The sequence below is a fragment of the Mesoplodon bidens genome, assembly GCF_964165515.1.
Source record: "Mesoplodon bidens genome assembly, chromosome: 5".
Classification (NCBI taxonomy): Eukaryota; Metazoa; Chordata; class Mammalia; order Artiodactyla; family Ziphiidae; genus Mesoplodon; species Mesoplodon bidens.
The window spans coordinates 102,601,766-102,618,419 of record NC_138161.1 but is presented as its reverse complement, the minus strand read 5'-3'; the positions used below and the strand labels follow the sequence as shown (position 1 = coordinate 102,618,419).

Here is a 16,654-nt window from a genome sequence, read left to right as displayed (position 1 = left end):
CCTGCCTACCCTGCTGCTACCCAGCCCACTCATACACCTGGGCTTCTGCTTATGGACAAAGGGTGGAATTCTGACCTAAAAGCAACTCAGTGTACAATGGAGAAAAGAGAGTCTCTTCAGTAAGTGGTGTTGGGAAAGCTGGACAGACACACATAAATCAATGAAATTAGAACACGTCCTCACACCACACACAAAAATAAACTCAACATGTCTTAAAGACTTCAGTACAAGACATGACAGCATAAAACTCCTAGCAGAGAACATAGGCAAACATTCTGTGCCACAAATGAGAGCAGTGTTTCCTTAGGTCAGTCTCCCAAGGCAATAGAAATAAAAGCAAAAATAAACAGATGGGACCTAATCAAACTTACAAGCTTTTGCACAGCAAAGGCAACCATAAACAAAAGGAAAAGACAACCTATGGACTGGGTGAAAATATTTGCAAATGATATGACCAACAAAGGCTCAATTTCCAGAATACGTAAACAGCTCATACAACTCAATAACAACAACAACAAGAACAAAAACTAAAACCCAATCAAAAAATGGGCAGAAGATTTAAATAGACATTCTCCAAAGAAGATAGACTGGTGGCCAACTGGTATATGAAAAGATGCTCAACATTGCTAATTATTAAAGAGATGCAAATCAAAACTACAATGAGGTGTCACCGCACACCGGTCAGAATGGCCATCATCAAAAAGTCTACAAATAATAAGTACTGGAATGGAATATTACTCAGCCATAAAAAGAAACGAAATTGAGCTATTTGTAATGAGGTGGATAGACCTAGAGTCTGTCATACAGGGTGAAGTAAGTCAGAAAGAGAAAGACAAATACCGTATGCTAACACATATATATGGAATTTGTGAAAAAAAAAATGTCATGAAGAACCTAGGGGTAAAACAGGAATAAAGACACAGACCTACTTCAGAATGGACTTGAGGATATGGGGAGGGGGAAGGGTAAGCTGTGAAAAAGCGAGAGAGAGGCATGGACATATATACACTACCAAACGTAAGGTAGATAGCTAGTGGGAAGCAGCCGCATAGCACAGGGAGATCAGATCGGTGCTTTGTGACTGACTGGAGTGGTGGGATAGGGAGGGTGGGAGGGAGGGAGACGCAAGAGGGAAGGGATATGGGAACAGATGTATATGTATAACTGATTCACTTTGTTATAAAGCAGAAACTAACACACCATTGTGAAGCAATTATACTCCAATAAAGTTGTAAAATAAATAAATAAATAATAAATAAATAAATACTGGAGAGGGTGTGGAGAAAAGGGAACCCTCCTACGCTGTTGGTGGGAATGTTACTGAGTCCAGGCTCATACTGCTCACCACAGGACAGGCCAATAAATCACGAGTTGAGTTGCTGGGGCAAGATAATGACTTTATTCGGAAAGCCAGCTAACCGAGAAGATGGTGGACTCGTGTCCCAAAGAACCATCTTGCCTGAGTTAGAATTCAGGCTTCTTTTATACTAAAAGGGGAGAGAATGAAGTCAAGCATTTCCTGGTCCCAGTCAGCCTCCAGAGGGCATGTGTTCATTTCTTCCTTCCTGCAGTCATTCACAGGTGGGCTTGGTCAGGTTGTTTCCTGTGAGCTAACAAAGTTCTTTCAGTTTAATGTTCATTACCTGGGAGGCAGGGTTCCCAGAGATGAGCCATTATGTATAATTTAAGCTTACAGGCAACATCCTTTAGTGATTAACTTGTAATAGAATACAAAGGTTCTTCCCTATTACAGGAATGTAAATTGGTGCAGCCACTATGGAAAACAGTATGAAGGTTCCTTAAAAAACTAAAAATAGAGGTACCATATGATCCAGCAATCCCACCTCTGGGCACATACCTTGAGAAAACCATAATTCAAAAAGATACACGCACCCCAATGTTCATGGCAACACTATTTACAATAGCCAAGATATGGAAGTGACCTAAATGTTCATCGACAGATGAATGGATAAAGAGATGGTACATATATACAATGGAATATTACTCAGCCATTAAAAGAATGAAATATGCCATTTGCAGAAACATGGATGGACCTAGAGATTATCATACTAAGTGAAGTCAGACAGAGAAAGACAAATATCAAGATATCACTTGTATGTGGAATCTGTAAAATGATACAAATGAACTTATTTACAATATAGAAATAGACTCACAGACACAGAAAACAAACTTATGGTTAAAAGAGGAAAGCGGGGGGCTTCCCTGGTGGTGCAGTGGTTGAGAGTCCGCCTGCTGATGCAGGGGACATGGGTTTGTGCCCCGGTCCGGGAAGATCCCACATGCCGCGGAGCGGCTAGGCCCGTGAGCCATGACCGCTGAGCCTGCGCATCTGGAGCCTGTGCTCCACTACGGGAGAGGCTACAACAGTGAGAGGCCAGCGTACCGCAAAAAAAAAAAAAAAAAAAAAAAAAAAGAGGAAAGTGGGGGGTGGGGGAGGGGGGAGGGGGGAGGGGGGAGGGATAAATTAGGAGTTTGGGATTAACAGATACAAACTACTATATATAAAATAGATAAATAACAAGGTCCTACTGTATAGCATAGGGAACTATATTCAATATCCTCTAAGAAACCATAATGGAAAAGAATATGAAAAAGGATATATATATATATACACATATAGATGCATCACTCTGCTATACACCAGAAACTAATACAACATCGTTAATCAACTATACATCAATATAAATAAACAAACAAACAAAAGCAACTCACCCATAAATAAGGGAACTGGTGGTAACTCAGTTTCCTTAAAGGAAAGGTAGTGGGCACAATGTGAGAAGCAAATGCCATGCACAAGATCAGGTGATGGGGTTGCGAGGCCCTGCAGAAGGAAAGGAAGCTGGTTTTACAAAGAGTACAGGGCAGAGGCCCACTGAGAGGCAAACAGGAAACCGTGCAGCCCAGAGAAGGCAGATGGTTAGGAACTTTCCAGTGGCTTTGAGGCTCGTCTGTACTTCCTATTTTTGTTCCTGTAAGCATTCCCTGAATCCCTTCAATAGACCTCTGAAGAGCTTGGTTTAGACCGGCCCAAGGGTCCCAGCTGCCTCTGACTCACTAAAAGCCATACAGGGCTGTGAGACCAGAGAGGCTCTCCCATGATCCAGTGCGTGGCTTTGTGATAGGGCGTTAGCCATCCATTGTGGCTGCTAAAAAGCCTTTTTTTTTTTAAACTTTCTTCCAAACATTGTGGCTGGGCTTTTGATAGATGAGGTAACGGGAAAGGACAGTTCTGGATTGCAAGTGTATCTTGTGCACTGCAGAAACATGAGAAATAAACAATAGCAGAGCTGTAGAAACCTCAGGTTTTTTTATTGTATTATAAGAATTTTCTATTAAGTGGCTTATACCAACACTTCCTATCACCCTACGAGTGTTACACATTCGATCCCAGGGTCTTCTTGCATCCCCCTGTCCCTGAGCCCCCTATGGACTCATGTGCTTCCTTGTAGTTTTAATACAGCACCCATTTAATGCAGGACACCACTTCTGCTCCCTGACCTCCCTCCTACCCTGCAAGGGTCACTGGCTTGACATCATGATGTAGTTTCACTACTCTCCCTTAGCTGAAGTTTCACCCACCTCCTTCCTCATACTCAGGGTCTGTTCTCTGTTTGATCTCTCCCTGCCATCACTCCTGCCCACACGGTCCTCACACCTTATAGTCCCTGGCAGCTTCTCAGCTAATCCCCTTCCTCCTCTGTGCTCAGTCAGACCCAGAATCACCCAAACATGACGCTAAGGAAGACAGCAGACACATGAGAGGCTGCCTTGTCCTCGTGAACTCCCTCATGCCCCCAGCAAGCATTTCCTTCAGAGGTACACTGTGTGAGGCCCTGACCCCAGACCAGAGCCAGGATTTAGAGACCCCACCCAGATCCAAAGAAGTTCAAAAAATGAGCCAAGAACACACACTAAGAACTTCACACCCTAGCATCCCCACAGGTAAGTATCCTCCTGGCAAGACCATTACTAAAGGGCTCAGTTTTGAGTGAGAGAATGGGTTAGCTTGTCACAGAGTTAGGGCCCTGGCCCCAGGTCCCTGGCTTAAATGGGCAATCACCACAAGCACACAGGAGCCTTGGGGTAAAAGATAATCCTGTTAACCCTGGATCCATTAATCCACATTATCTGAGATGTGAGCAATTGTTCTGATTGTGTTTGGACTTGGAATCTAAGTGAGCTAAGAGCTTTTATCAATCCTTGGGCCTAAAACATTCCAGGATCTGGGTCACTACAAGTTTGCTGAGCCCTGCAGTCCAATCAGAAGGCACTACACCCAAGATACTGTAAGAACTTCTGCTAAAATCAGCAGACTTCATGGATTATTTCCGTGGGTTAGGGGAGAGCTAGGCCAAGGTCTTTCAATAAAAGAGCTGAAATTAAATTTGAGTTGAGCACTGAATACCCAGGTTCTGACATAAAGAGATTTGGCATAGGAAGTTATTTTTAGAGAACCAGAAAGGGTAAGTTCTTCTGCCACTGCCATATGCAAAGTATCCAAAGGGGGTGCTCCTGCTCAGAACTTTGACTGTGTTGTCACTATATTGTCTGTAGCGAACAGTCACTCCATTTTGCCTTGCTTATTTCTGGTGCCAGTGTGGATATGTGGGGCGACGCTAAGCCCTCTGCATACATGATTTCAGGCCCTGTCACACCCCTCCACCCCCCTAATTTCTGCTGCTCAAATGCAACAACTTTCAACTCTTTTATCTATTTCTGGGGTTACATCAATGCGTCTAAATAGCATGCTTATATGGCTCTGTTTTTTCAATGTTAGATATTATCCACTGACTTCCTATTACAGAAAATGAGGATTTAGTTCTCTTTTACCACCCACATAACTCTTCTCCGTCCCACATTCTCCTAATAGCTTTAGACTGTTTTTTTTTTATTAAGTCAGCATCAGAAGTTACATTATTATGACCAGATAAATTATTGTTCACACCTGAACCATGGAGCCATGTGGTGTGTTTTGATTAATTCCTTTTGTGTACATTCTGTGTAAGTCCTACTATTCAGATGTTGAACTTCTTAGAATGATCCTTTCTTATTTTTCACTTCATAGCCTTTTTTTGTTTGACTTCCTACAAGATTTCTTCAACTTCATATTCCAAACCCTCTTCCGATTCATTTATTTCTGCTAACATATTTTTAATTTCCAAGAGTTCTCTCTTATTCTCTGAATACTTCTTTTATTGCACAGTCTTTATTTTATTAATGGAATATCTTCACTTGTCTCTGTGATACTTTTATGTTGCTGTTGTTGTTGTTATTTGTCTCTTTTGGTTTCTTTCATGTTTCAAACTTTCTCAGATATCGGTTGATCTCTACCTTAAATTTATTTATTTTTTATTTTTTTTTAATTTTTTTTTTTGGCTGTGTTGGGTCTTCGTTTCTGTGCGAGGGCTTTTCTCTCTAGCCGTGGCAAGCGGGATCCACTCCTCATCGCGGTGCGCGGGCCTCTCACTGTCGCGGCCCCTCCCGCCGCGGAGCACAGGCTCCAGACGCGCAGGCTCAGCAGTCGTGGCTCACGGGCCCAGTCGCTCCGCGGCATGTGGGATCCTCCCAGACCAGGGCTCGAACCCGTGTCCCCTGCATCAGCAGGCAGACCCCCAACCGCTGCACCACCAGGGAAGCCCCTCTACCTTAAATTTAAAAGTGAGACACTGGGAACTCCCCGGTGGTCCAGTGGTTAGGACTCCACGCTTTCACCAGGAAGGGCGCAGGTTCGATCCCTAGTCAGGGAACTAAGATCCCACAAGCTGCACAGTCAAAAAAAAAAAAAAAAGAGAGAGAGAGAGAGAGAGAAGGGAAAAAAAGAAGAAAAGTGATACACTAAAAAGTTGACCAGAAGGTCTGTGTGCTTGGGCAGGGCTGCTGGACTGGTGGGTCTTACCAGAGGGGGATTGAAAATAATCTATTTTATTTGAAGAACTGTAAATATCAATCTCTATAGGCCTTTCCTCTTAGGCTGTTAAATTTAATCATAGACTAATCTCATGACTAGGGAAATCTCATAACCCGAGCTTGCCAGCACTGTTGGAAACAACAAAAAAGGAAGGTTGGGGAAGGGATGGTCTCATTGTTCAGTATGTAGACTTTTATTCCTGCGCTCTGTTTTAGAATGGCATCTCATGTATGCCCTCCTCAGCTTGGCCTGCTGTGCTTGATCTTAATCAGATCGTAAAATTGAGTCTGTTCCTGGAAAGGTCCTTAAAAGAAATTGTAGTTACCAGGAAAAAAATTTTTTAATTTTTTTTTAGGCATAGTTTCAAATGCCAGACATTTAGGAAAGCATTAACACGGGTTCACAACCACATATCAGGAATCTTTGGGGCCTGATAAGTGTCAGAATTCACAATTCTTCCTATTTTAGAAAAGCAATGTATTGCCTAAAGACCTGCAGCAGTGGCAGGGCAACTCTCCATAATTATATGGATTAATATTTCTGCAACAAAACAATAAATATTTTAACCAAGTACATTAAACAAGGATTTATAAATAGCCTCACATTAGTCCAGATCAGGTTTTGCCACCAAATGGGTTAAGAATAAAACGTAGTTTTTCACAGATTTGGGGATTTGGGTATTGCAAATAAGGGATTGTGTATGCATTTCCTATACACCTCCTACACCTCCAGGCACATTTGCGGCATTTTCACAAGGATTTTGCCACTCTGTGGGGCTGCCTGCTTGCAATGAGATGTGGAAAAAGTGAGGTAAGTTGAGCTGTGGGTGCTGGGGAAAGGCCAGGCTTAACAGGGAGACAGTCTGATGACACAGTCACTTGGAAGGTTTGAGTCTCTATGCTAGCAAGCTGTGTTACCTTGAAAAAGTTACTTAACCTCTCTAAGCTACAATTTCCTCATCTGTAAATCATGGGTTATTCCAACTAATTTTGAAGTGCCGTTGTGTGGATTTAGTTGAATTTAGTCAACAATTAGGTATTGTGCCTCCTATTCCTAAGGCATTGCTCTGGGCCCTATGAGAACAATCATGAACAAAAGAGATGAAGTCCCTGCCCTCACAAAAACAACTTCCTAGTGAGAAGAGACAGAATAAATAAGTCAGATGACCATCTGTGCCATAGAAGAAACACAAAGTAGGATAAAAGGGAAAGAGAGAGCCAGGTGTGATGGGGGAAGAAACAGGCACCAGATTACTATCTTATGTAAGGTGATCAGAACGACCTTTCTAATAAGGTGACATTGAAATAGAACCTAAAGGAAGAGATGGAGAAAACAATGGGAATATACGAAGGAAGGGTGTTCCAGGTGGAGGGAACAGGCTCTGTGGTAAAAATGTGCTTTATGTTTAAGGAGTAACGTCAGTAAAGTGAAGCAGAATTAAGAGGTGGAAAAGAACAGGAAATTTAGCCTGGGAGGACCTGCGGGCTGGCTCATGCAGAACCGTGGAGGCCCTTCTAGGAACTTCAGCTTTGCAAAGTGCAATAGGAAGCCTTTGTTGGTTTTAAGTGGAAAAATGACACACTACCACTGGCGGCCCAGGTATGAAACTATTCTAAAAATTAGAAGTAGCGATTGATCTGTCTTGGACCAGTGTGAATTTGGTGGATCAAATAAGCAGTCAGTTTCTTGGTGTATTTTGCAAGTATGGCTGGCGTGGTTTGCTGACAGATTGGGTGCAACATGAGAGAATCAGAGTCAAGAGTGCCTCCATAGTTTTAAGCCCAAGCAACTGGAAAGATGGAGCTGTCATTTACTGAAGTGGGGAAGGCTGTTTGAGAGAGAATGGCAGCATTTCAGCCATGGACTTGTCATCACTGAGGTGTCTGTTATACATGTAAGGAGGCTTGTTGATTAGATGGTTAAAATGAGTGTGGTGGTCGGGGGAAAGGTCTGGGATGGAGCTATACATTGAGAGTTGTCAGCATTCAGATGGTAGGAGATCTCCAGGGAGTGAGGGGACAGAGAAGAGGCCAAGTCCAAGGGCTGCTCCCTGGAGCGCTCCAAAGTGAACAAGCAAAGATGAGCCAACACAAGAAACTGAGAAGGAGAAGCCAGTGACAGAAGAGGAGAACCAAAGAGGGTGATGTTCCAGAGCCAGAAGAAGACATTTTTCAAGGTGGACAGAGTGATCAACTATATAAAATGCTACTGACAAATCAAGATAAGGACTGAGACTTAACCATTGGGTTTGGCAATACCAAGGTCACTGGTAAACCTGACAGGTGTAATTTTTATGGAGTGATGGAGGCAAAACACTGGTTAGACTGAGTTTGAATGAAAATGAGAAAAGAGGAACTGCAGGGATCAAGTGCAGATGACTCTTTCAAGGAGCGGAGGAATGAAGCAGTAGCTGGAGGGGTGGATGCAGTCAGGAGAAGATGTGTATGTGCATATGTGTGGGGTCAGTGGGAGAAACAGCTGCCACAGATAGACAGATGCTGTGGAGGGCAGATGGGAGTGGTGCATAAAGAGAAGAACATTGGAAAGAAAAGGTAGAACTGCGGAGTCAAGCCCTTAACTAAGGAAGGGAACAAGGTGTAATACACAGGTGGAGGGGTTGGTCTTTAAAAGGAGCATCGGGCTTCCGTGGTGGCGCAGTGGTTGGGGGTACGCCTGCCGATGCGGGGTACGCGGGTTCGTGCCCCGGTCCGCGAGGATCCCACATGCTGCGGAGCGGCTGGGCCGGTGAGCCATGGCCGCTGAGCCTGCGCGTCCGGAGGCTGTGCTCCGCAGCGGGAGAGGCCAGAGCGGTGGGGGGCCCTCGTACCGGGGGGGAAAAAAAAAAAGCAAAAAACGGAGCATCATCATAGCAACAGGCAGAAAGTAGAATATATGGGGCATAGATTTGATGGTGGAAAGGTATGAAAGCACTCCTTTGCCATTATTTTCTCAGGTAAAAGTGGGACATAAGTTTCTCGAGTGAGAATAGAGATGGGAGAGGAGGTGTTAAAAATTTAAAGAGAGAGAAAAAAGTGTGAAATGGTCATGGAGATTGGAGAGGATGGCAGTGGTTCTCAACCAAGGCTGCCCACTGGAATAAATGATAGAGCTTTAAAAAAGGATACTCATGCCCAGATCCACCCCACAAGAATTTAGATTTCATTAGTTTGGGGTGGAATTCAGGCAGCAGTACTTTTTTATAATCTTCCCCAGTTAATGATAACGGAAGCCAGAGGTGAGAACCCCTGGACCAAAGGAACAGAGTAAGATGACCTGACAACAGCGAAGTCCACTTAAGGGTCATGGTCATGAATTAGAGTGAGACCAGTCAGGATGGTGGTATGACTCAGTAAATGAAAGCTCTTATGCTTATTATATCACCAGCTAAGTGATATAAACCATCCTTGTAGCAAATATCATTTTGCTTTTATCTCATCCAAATGATTCACCCAATTTGTGTACATCATAGGGTTTTGAAGTCATTTGCAAATAACTAAAACCACAAATGTATATCCTTGAATCTCGAGGAGGTCTCCTCTGGGTCTTTTTATGTGACACTGAGCACTGCACATGGGGTCGCTGGGCTTCCCAACAACTGTAGAAATCCCAGGTCACCCCTCCTACCCACCCTGCCAGTGTCCCAGTGTTAATAAAACAGTTCTGTGCCAGCGTTTCATGAAGCCCCTCCAGTCCACACCACCTGGAGCCTCTATTTTAGTAGGTTCCATGTTTGCAATTCCTGTCTGGTAATCATCTCTGCTCCCTCCAGAGAGGTCTACCCTTGATCCTAGCCCTGAGCCTGGAGAGATCTCTGTGATGATAAGTGCCCCAGTCCAGCCAGGCTGGGTCCCTGTCTATGTTCACTCCACCACTGGAAAAATTGACTGCAGACTCTATCTTGAGCCAGACTGCCTGGGCTCGAATGCCAGCAGAGGGCAGAAGCCCTGTGAGCTCGCCTGCTGGGGGAGCCCCTACTATTGGCTCTTGTCCCCCACTTACGGGTGGATCTACTGACAAGTGCCAGTTGTGAACCTCCTTCTATCTGCTGCTGCAGTTCTGGGGAGAACGGGCAGCTCCAACGTTCCTTCCTGCAGCCTGGCATGTCTGAAACACCCTCCATGCTACTTGCCCGGCAAACGCCTCCTGCTGGGGTCTCACCTCTTCTTCCCTGACCCCACCCCTGCCTCCTGCTCCCAAAGCACCTCGTGCAGCTCCTGTTCATCTGGTCCCTGATCCCACATGCCTGTCTGTCCTCCTAGATGGAGGGTCCTCCATGGAGGGAGAGACTGGGTCTCATGTAACCTCATATCCCCAGGGCTTAGCAGAGTGTCTGGCCCACTAGGTGACCAAAAACTGAGAATAACTATTAAGAAGTGCTGCAGGGCTTCCCTGGTGGCGCAGTGGTTGAGAGTCCGCCTGCCGATGCGGGGGACACGGGTTCATGCCCCGGTCCGGGATGATCCCACATGCCACGGAGCAGCTGGGCCCGTGAGCCATGGCCGCTGACCCTGCACGTCCGGAGGCTATGCTCCGCAGAGGGAGAAGCCACAACAGTGAGAGGCCCGCGTACCGCAAAAAAAAAAAAAAAAAAAAAAAAAAAAAGAAGAAGTGCTGCAATATTAAAAAGAGCTACCATTTATTCATCACTAGTCACATGCTGCCCTAGGTTAATCACTACATCGTACTTGCACCAATGCTATGAGACAGGAATGGTGAACACAGACTGCAGAGGAGAAACTGAGGATCAGAGAAGTTAAGTTCCCAAATTCACATAGCTGAGAAGTGGCACATCTGGAATTAAACCCAAGTCTGTGTGGCTACAAAGCCTATGATTTTTTTCTCAGCCTCGGGGCTGAGAAAGGTGACCCTACAGATGGTGATGGAGTTGCCTCCCGGCACTCCCACTGTAAGTCCCCTGGACTGGCTGGGAGACAAGGGTGGGACCCTCTGAGCCCAGAAGCATTTCCCTAAGAGGCAGCTTTCATCCGTCTCCTCCCTACCTGTTATTTCCTCTCCTCCAAATCTACAGGCCAGAATAAGCTGTTCATTGTGTAGAGCAGAAAAGGAACCGCCACAAGCCCTCCAGCAGGAAACATCTTCTAGGGATTTATTCCTAACACCGTCTCGTCATTAACCACCCCCGCTCTAGCCCTGGGCCAGCATCCTCCCAACAGCATACAATTGACAAAGGCGATCCTGCTGTCGGCTCAGATACAAGATGATTCAGCCTAACTGCTTTTTTCAGAGCTCCCTCATCGCCTTCCTCCCTCTCACCCCTAGGACACACTCCTATGACCATGCCCTGGCCAGGGCTCAGCTCCACGGATCAGCCCAGAGAGCATTCCCTACTTAGCCTTGTTGCTTGTTTCTCACTCCCAAGGCCGGAAGTGACAGGTAGAAGGACTATTCAGTGTGGCAGAAGGGCCCAGTGGAGCCCCAGGGTGTTCCTGCCATGTGCTCTCACACCTTGGCTTTACCTAGAGAGCACATACACGTGCGGACCGCACCCTGGTCTCAGCAGGTGGGTGGGGGCGGGGAGCATTGGGAAGGCTGAGCTCAGTCCACCAGGCCTCCTAAGGGCGGGGTGCTGTGCAGAGAACCCCCGCAGTGTCCCTGCCATGGGGAGACACTGTCTAACATAGCTAACTTCATATAACCTAGTAAGTACAGTGTAGGAGATGAAAGGTCTTCTCTTTGCTTTGGGTGCCATGAATTTCAGGGACTCATCCTGAGCTGAGGCTGAGCTAAAAGGCCTGTCTGGGCAGAGCAGAGGCCAGGGGGGTGAGGAAGGAAGTGATCTCTTCGTCAGAAAGGCGTAGCTTGGCTCTCTCTAAAACCTCCACCACTGCCGCCCCACACATGACACACACAACAGGGCTTTTGGGCCCCCAGGAGCACACCAGGCCCCAACCTAGACCTTGGAACAATCCCAGTCCTTCCTGGAGCACAAGTAACTTGCCTTGGGCCACTCTAGCCCAGTGCCAAGGGCTGGCTGCCCGTCCACCCTGATGTGTTGCATCAGAGTCCAATTTGTCTGGGGCCAGGGCCCTGCCTTGTCTTCATCAGTACTCCTAGTACTCCTAAAGTCTGCTCCAGAGTCCCCTGACGACTCTGTCCCTCCTGTCCCTTTTCCAGACCAGGAGCCTCTACCAGACAGACGTGGCAGGGGCCTGCTCGCCTGGCAGCTCCAACGTTCCTTCCTGCAGCCTGGCATGTCTGAAACACCCTCCTCTGCCCGGTATAAATCACCAAGCTGTTGACAGCCATCCCGACTCCACTCTGGCCCAGACTTACCCAGCAACCAGGAAGGGAGGCAGGAGCCTTCCCACACCCTGGCTCCAGTGGGGGGAGCCAGACAGACTGCTTACCTCGCTCCCCTCCCTCTACGCCACCCCCCAACAGCCCGCCCCAGCTCCCTCCACAGCCCCCAGCTGGTTATCTGAACCAGGAAAGCACAGCTTCTGGCTGGCTGACTACATTGTTTGTTGCAAGCCTGAGGGACCGTGTCCATGACTATGAGAGTTTTTACAGACACCTGTGGGTGCTCGAACAGATGTCTGTAAGCTCTCAGAAGAGCGAGGGGTGTGTCAGCAAGAACAAACCTTTCTGTGTGGCTCTTGTATACTTTTATACTTTCTCGTTGTTCACATCTATGATCTAACTGGAACACAAAAACAAATCTGAGGGGAGGCAGCACGAGAGCCATTATTCCCTTTTATCAATCAGGAAACTGGAGTTCGAACTGAGTAGCGTGCGACCACACAGCTTCTGGACAGTAGAGTCCGAACCACAATTTAGGATTTATATTTACCTAAAAATTTACCTAGAAAATTTACATGCAAAATATTGGGCTGGCCAAAAAGTTCTTTTGGGTTTTTCGGTAAGATGGCGTGGAAAAAACCCGAACGAACTTTTTGGCCAACCAATATATGGCTATGTCATAGGTCTGCGTGTATGGAAATATATAAAACATATTTGCCTATAAAAACGTTTCAATATTTATTTGTATTTGTATATGTTATGTTTCACAAAGGTGGCTAATTCAGATCTTCTGTGCCCTGCAAATCACAGCACAGGAGAGAGACTATGGGCTTTGGAGTACAGACAGCTCAGAGGGTTCAATCACCGTCTTACCCCTGAGGGACTCTGGGCGGATAAGTCTCTCTCAGCTTCAGTTTCCTCATCGGCACAGTAGGGATAATTATCAGCATTCTGTAGGGCTGTTGGGCAGCCTAGAGAGATCTGTGTGTCACATCTGGAACGCTGTGGGTACTTAACGAACAGTAGCTATTCCTTCATTCACCCGTTGTTCTCTGACCACCATAGATTACCCAGACAGGGTAATCCAGACACACCACATACCTTCACTCCTCCCTGCTGGTGCTCCTGCTACCTCCAGGCCAGGAATGCCCTGCCTCCCATCCTCCACCTATAGGGACTCTTCTCATCCTTCAACATCCAGTTCAAACACTATCTCCTTTGTGAAAACTTCCCCACTGTCCTCGGGACCCCAACACCCCACTTGTCCAACTAATTTACAAAGTGTTTTGTTCTGCCTAGAGTCCGGTGTTCACATAACTGACTCACCAACTTCTCCATGAAAAGACAAGGCCTTGTTCATCTATTTGTATCTCCCACCTCACTCCCCACACCCTGAGCATTAGTATTTAATGAGGCCTTTTAAATTAGTCTTAGTGGTTTGTTTCAAATAAGACCAGTTGGGGGGAAAGATAAATTAGGAACTTGGGATTAACAGATACACACTACTATACATAAAATAGGTAAACAACAAGGTCCTACTGTACAGCACAGGGAACTATATTCAATATCTTTTGATAACCTATAATGAAAAGAATCTGAAAAAGAATATATATATATATATACACACATATATATACACACATATATATATATATATAACTGAATCACTTTGCTGTATACCTGAAACATTGTAAATCAATACACTTCAATTTAAAAAAGAAAAAAAAAAGATTAAAGAAGTAAAAAACTGAAAAAAAAAGACAAAAACAAATAAGACCAGCTCATTACTTTTTTAAATCCATCAATGCACAAAATTATACAGAGCTAAAAATCACCCAGGATCCCTGCATCCAGGAAAAAAAATAGATTAATATCCTTCATTGCATGTCTCTACATTTACATTTGAACAGAAGTGTGGAAGATGGAAGAATGCATAAAAGAAGAATGGATGGGATTGCTTAATAAAACAGCTGGGGTTTTTTATTTTTTAATTTAATTTTAATTATACAGAAAAGTAAAACAGAGGAAAAGCTGAACTTTTAATAAATGTTTCTACATCAAAATTATGTTATTTCCTTAAAGACTCCTCCAAATTTAAGAGAAAAAAACATAATTGATTTACAATGTTGTATTAGTTTCAGGTGTACAGCAAAGTGATTCAGTTATACATGTGCATATATTCATTCTTTTTTAGATTCTTTTTTCCAATAAAATTTTAAAAAATAAAGGGTTAAAAAAATTAATTGGTGGCGCAGTGGTTGACAGTCCACCTGCCAATTCAGGGGACACGGGTGCGTGCCCTGGTCCGGGAAGATCCCACATGCCGCGGAGTGGCTAGGCCCGTGAGCCATGGCCGCTGAACCTGCACGTCCGGAGCCTGTGCTCCGCAACGGGAGAGGCCACAACAGTGAGAGGCCCGCGTACCGCAAAAAAAAAAAATTAATTGAGAGGTTGGAGCCATGATACTAACACCCGACTTAGTGTGAGAGAGGGAAAGTTAGCACCTAACGTCCTCCCACTCCCTCCCTCAGCTTTCCATTTCCATTACACTCTTTTCACTTCCTCCCATTCTGTTCCTTAGACTTACAGCCCACCCATGCTAAGGTTTTCTCTATTTGAGTAGAAGAAGGGCTCTCCAAATGACCTATCACCATGCCTTCCAAAGGGTGCTTTTGACTAATCTTTTTCATCATCAAGTAGGTTTTCCCATGAAGGGCTTATATGTGTTACATGAAGAGATGAGAATGGCTACCTGCCTTATCCTTACAGAGTGATGTAACTGAGTGTAAAAGTCTTCAGTCACATGACCTTTCCCTTGGAATTCTGTAAATATTTCCTCTCCATGTTCTCAAGTTCTGCTTCTGCTGGCAATCAAGTCTGAGACCAACATGACTTTTTCCCTGGGGCAGAAATGAATTGCTCCCAATATCCATTTTCCTCATCTTCCTTTCAGTAATAAAAGGCCTTCCCCAAATATGAGTTCTAAGAGGGTACATGGCCACCCAGCTGGAGATGTTTTCCCAGGCTCCTTTGCAGCCAGGCTTGTCTGCGTGATTATGTTTTGGTCAATGGAGCAAGAGAAGTGATCTGTGCCTCCACAGATAGGCCAATTACCCTTCTGAGTGATCTTTTTACAACCTTTTTACAACCTTTAGATCTCTGATGAGTTTCTTCATCCTTTTTCTCAGCATATACTGTGATTTTCCTCATGCCTTCTCTCTCTGTTAGTAATTTAGTTTTCAGTGGATTCTGCTTTGTTCCTTTATTAACTTTTCCTCTAATGATGTAGTTTGTATCCTCCATTTTTTTTCCTTAGCTCTGTAATTGCCCTTTTTATTTCATTCTGTAGTTTCATCATCTTGTCTTTGAGCTCTCAATGGATTCGTTTTCAATAAACTTTATTTTGAATGAATAACTGAATGAATCCTCCTACTGCCTCTTCAGCCCAAGAGCTAACTCCAACCCAGAAATTATCTTGGGGGATGGGTAGAATAAGCCATTTATCACTGAGTGAGACAGAATAATATTACTTACGTGCCATGCCTTCCACCTTCCTGATCCTACGCATCCTTCAAGGGACAGCTCAAAGCCCACCTGCTCCAGACTCTTCCAGCCCACCCAGGTTGCTCCCTCTCCAGCCCCCAAAGGGTTTCTCTGAACTAAAGGATACACAGGTAATGCCTGGGCTACTTAATGAACTTGGACCTTTTGAGAAAGGGGGTGAATCTTCTCCTTCTCCCTTGTTACACCTGGTTGGGCAATAAAGGTTTTCTTTGAAGAGTTCTGGGCTACTGATTCTCTGAATGAAAAGGAGGATGAAAACTAGAACCAAGACTCAGAAGAGGCCTTCGACATCAGACTCACTAGTGAGAACACCGTAAGGCAGGTGGAGGAAGAGGAAGAGAATTCAGCAAGGGTGTGATTTTTGAAAGATTAATAGAGACGGAAGGATGACCTCAGTCTTCAAGGCAGACCTTCTCGGCCCCTGCAGGCACCACTGTGAGGGTTGAGCAGGCCTACATTCAAGTTCAAGCACCTCAACTCACTCACTGTCTGACTTTGAACCAGTCACCAAACCTCCTTCAGCCTTTGTTTCCTCACCTATTAAACAGAAATGATAACAGTATATGCCACCATAGAGAGGTTAAGAAAATTATATTTGATGATGGGTATAATGGTTCCAGCTTCATCTCCCAGCACTTCCTGCCTTATGTGTTCCCCTCTGGGGACATTAACCTGCTAGTGGCTCCCCCGCACATGCCATTCTCTACCCCACACCTTCACTCCTGCACTCCCTTTTCTCCCTCAAATGCTCTTTTCCCAGAGGCTAGCAGCTACTACCCTCTACAACCCAGCTTAGGTAGGTCATAGGTCCTCCAGAAAGCTTACCCAAACTCACTATACCATCTTCTCAACCTCTGTATACATCCAAATCATAATATTTATCACATTATATTGTTATTA

At 45.1% G+C, this 16,654-nt stretch overlaps 1 protein-coding gene across 4 annotated transcripts in view; it reads right to left on the bottom strand.

Annotated features, from left to right (window-relative positions):
* The window catches only part of ST6GAL1 (ST6 beta-galactoside alpha-2,6-sialyltransferase 1), a 152,087-nt gene that overhangs the window by 125,373 nt on the left and 10,060 nt on the right, over positions 1–16,654 (bottom strand). Inside the window, exon 2 of one of the 4 annotated variants that reach the window (XM_081234324.1) lies at positions 2,734–2,842. The exons of the other annotated variants lie outside the window; for them this stretch is intronic. The gene's annotated coding sequence lies outside the window, so the exon portion shown is untranslated. The remainder of the gene's footprint in view (positions 1–2,733; positions 2,843–16,654) is intronic. 4 annotated transcript variants of the gene reach the window in all.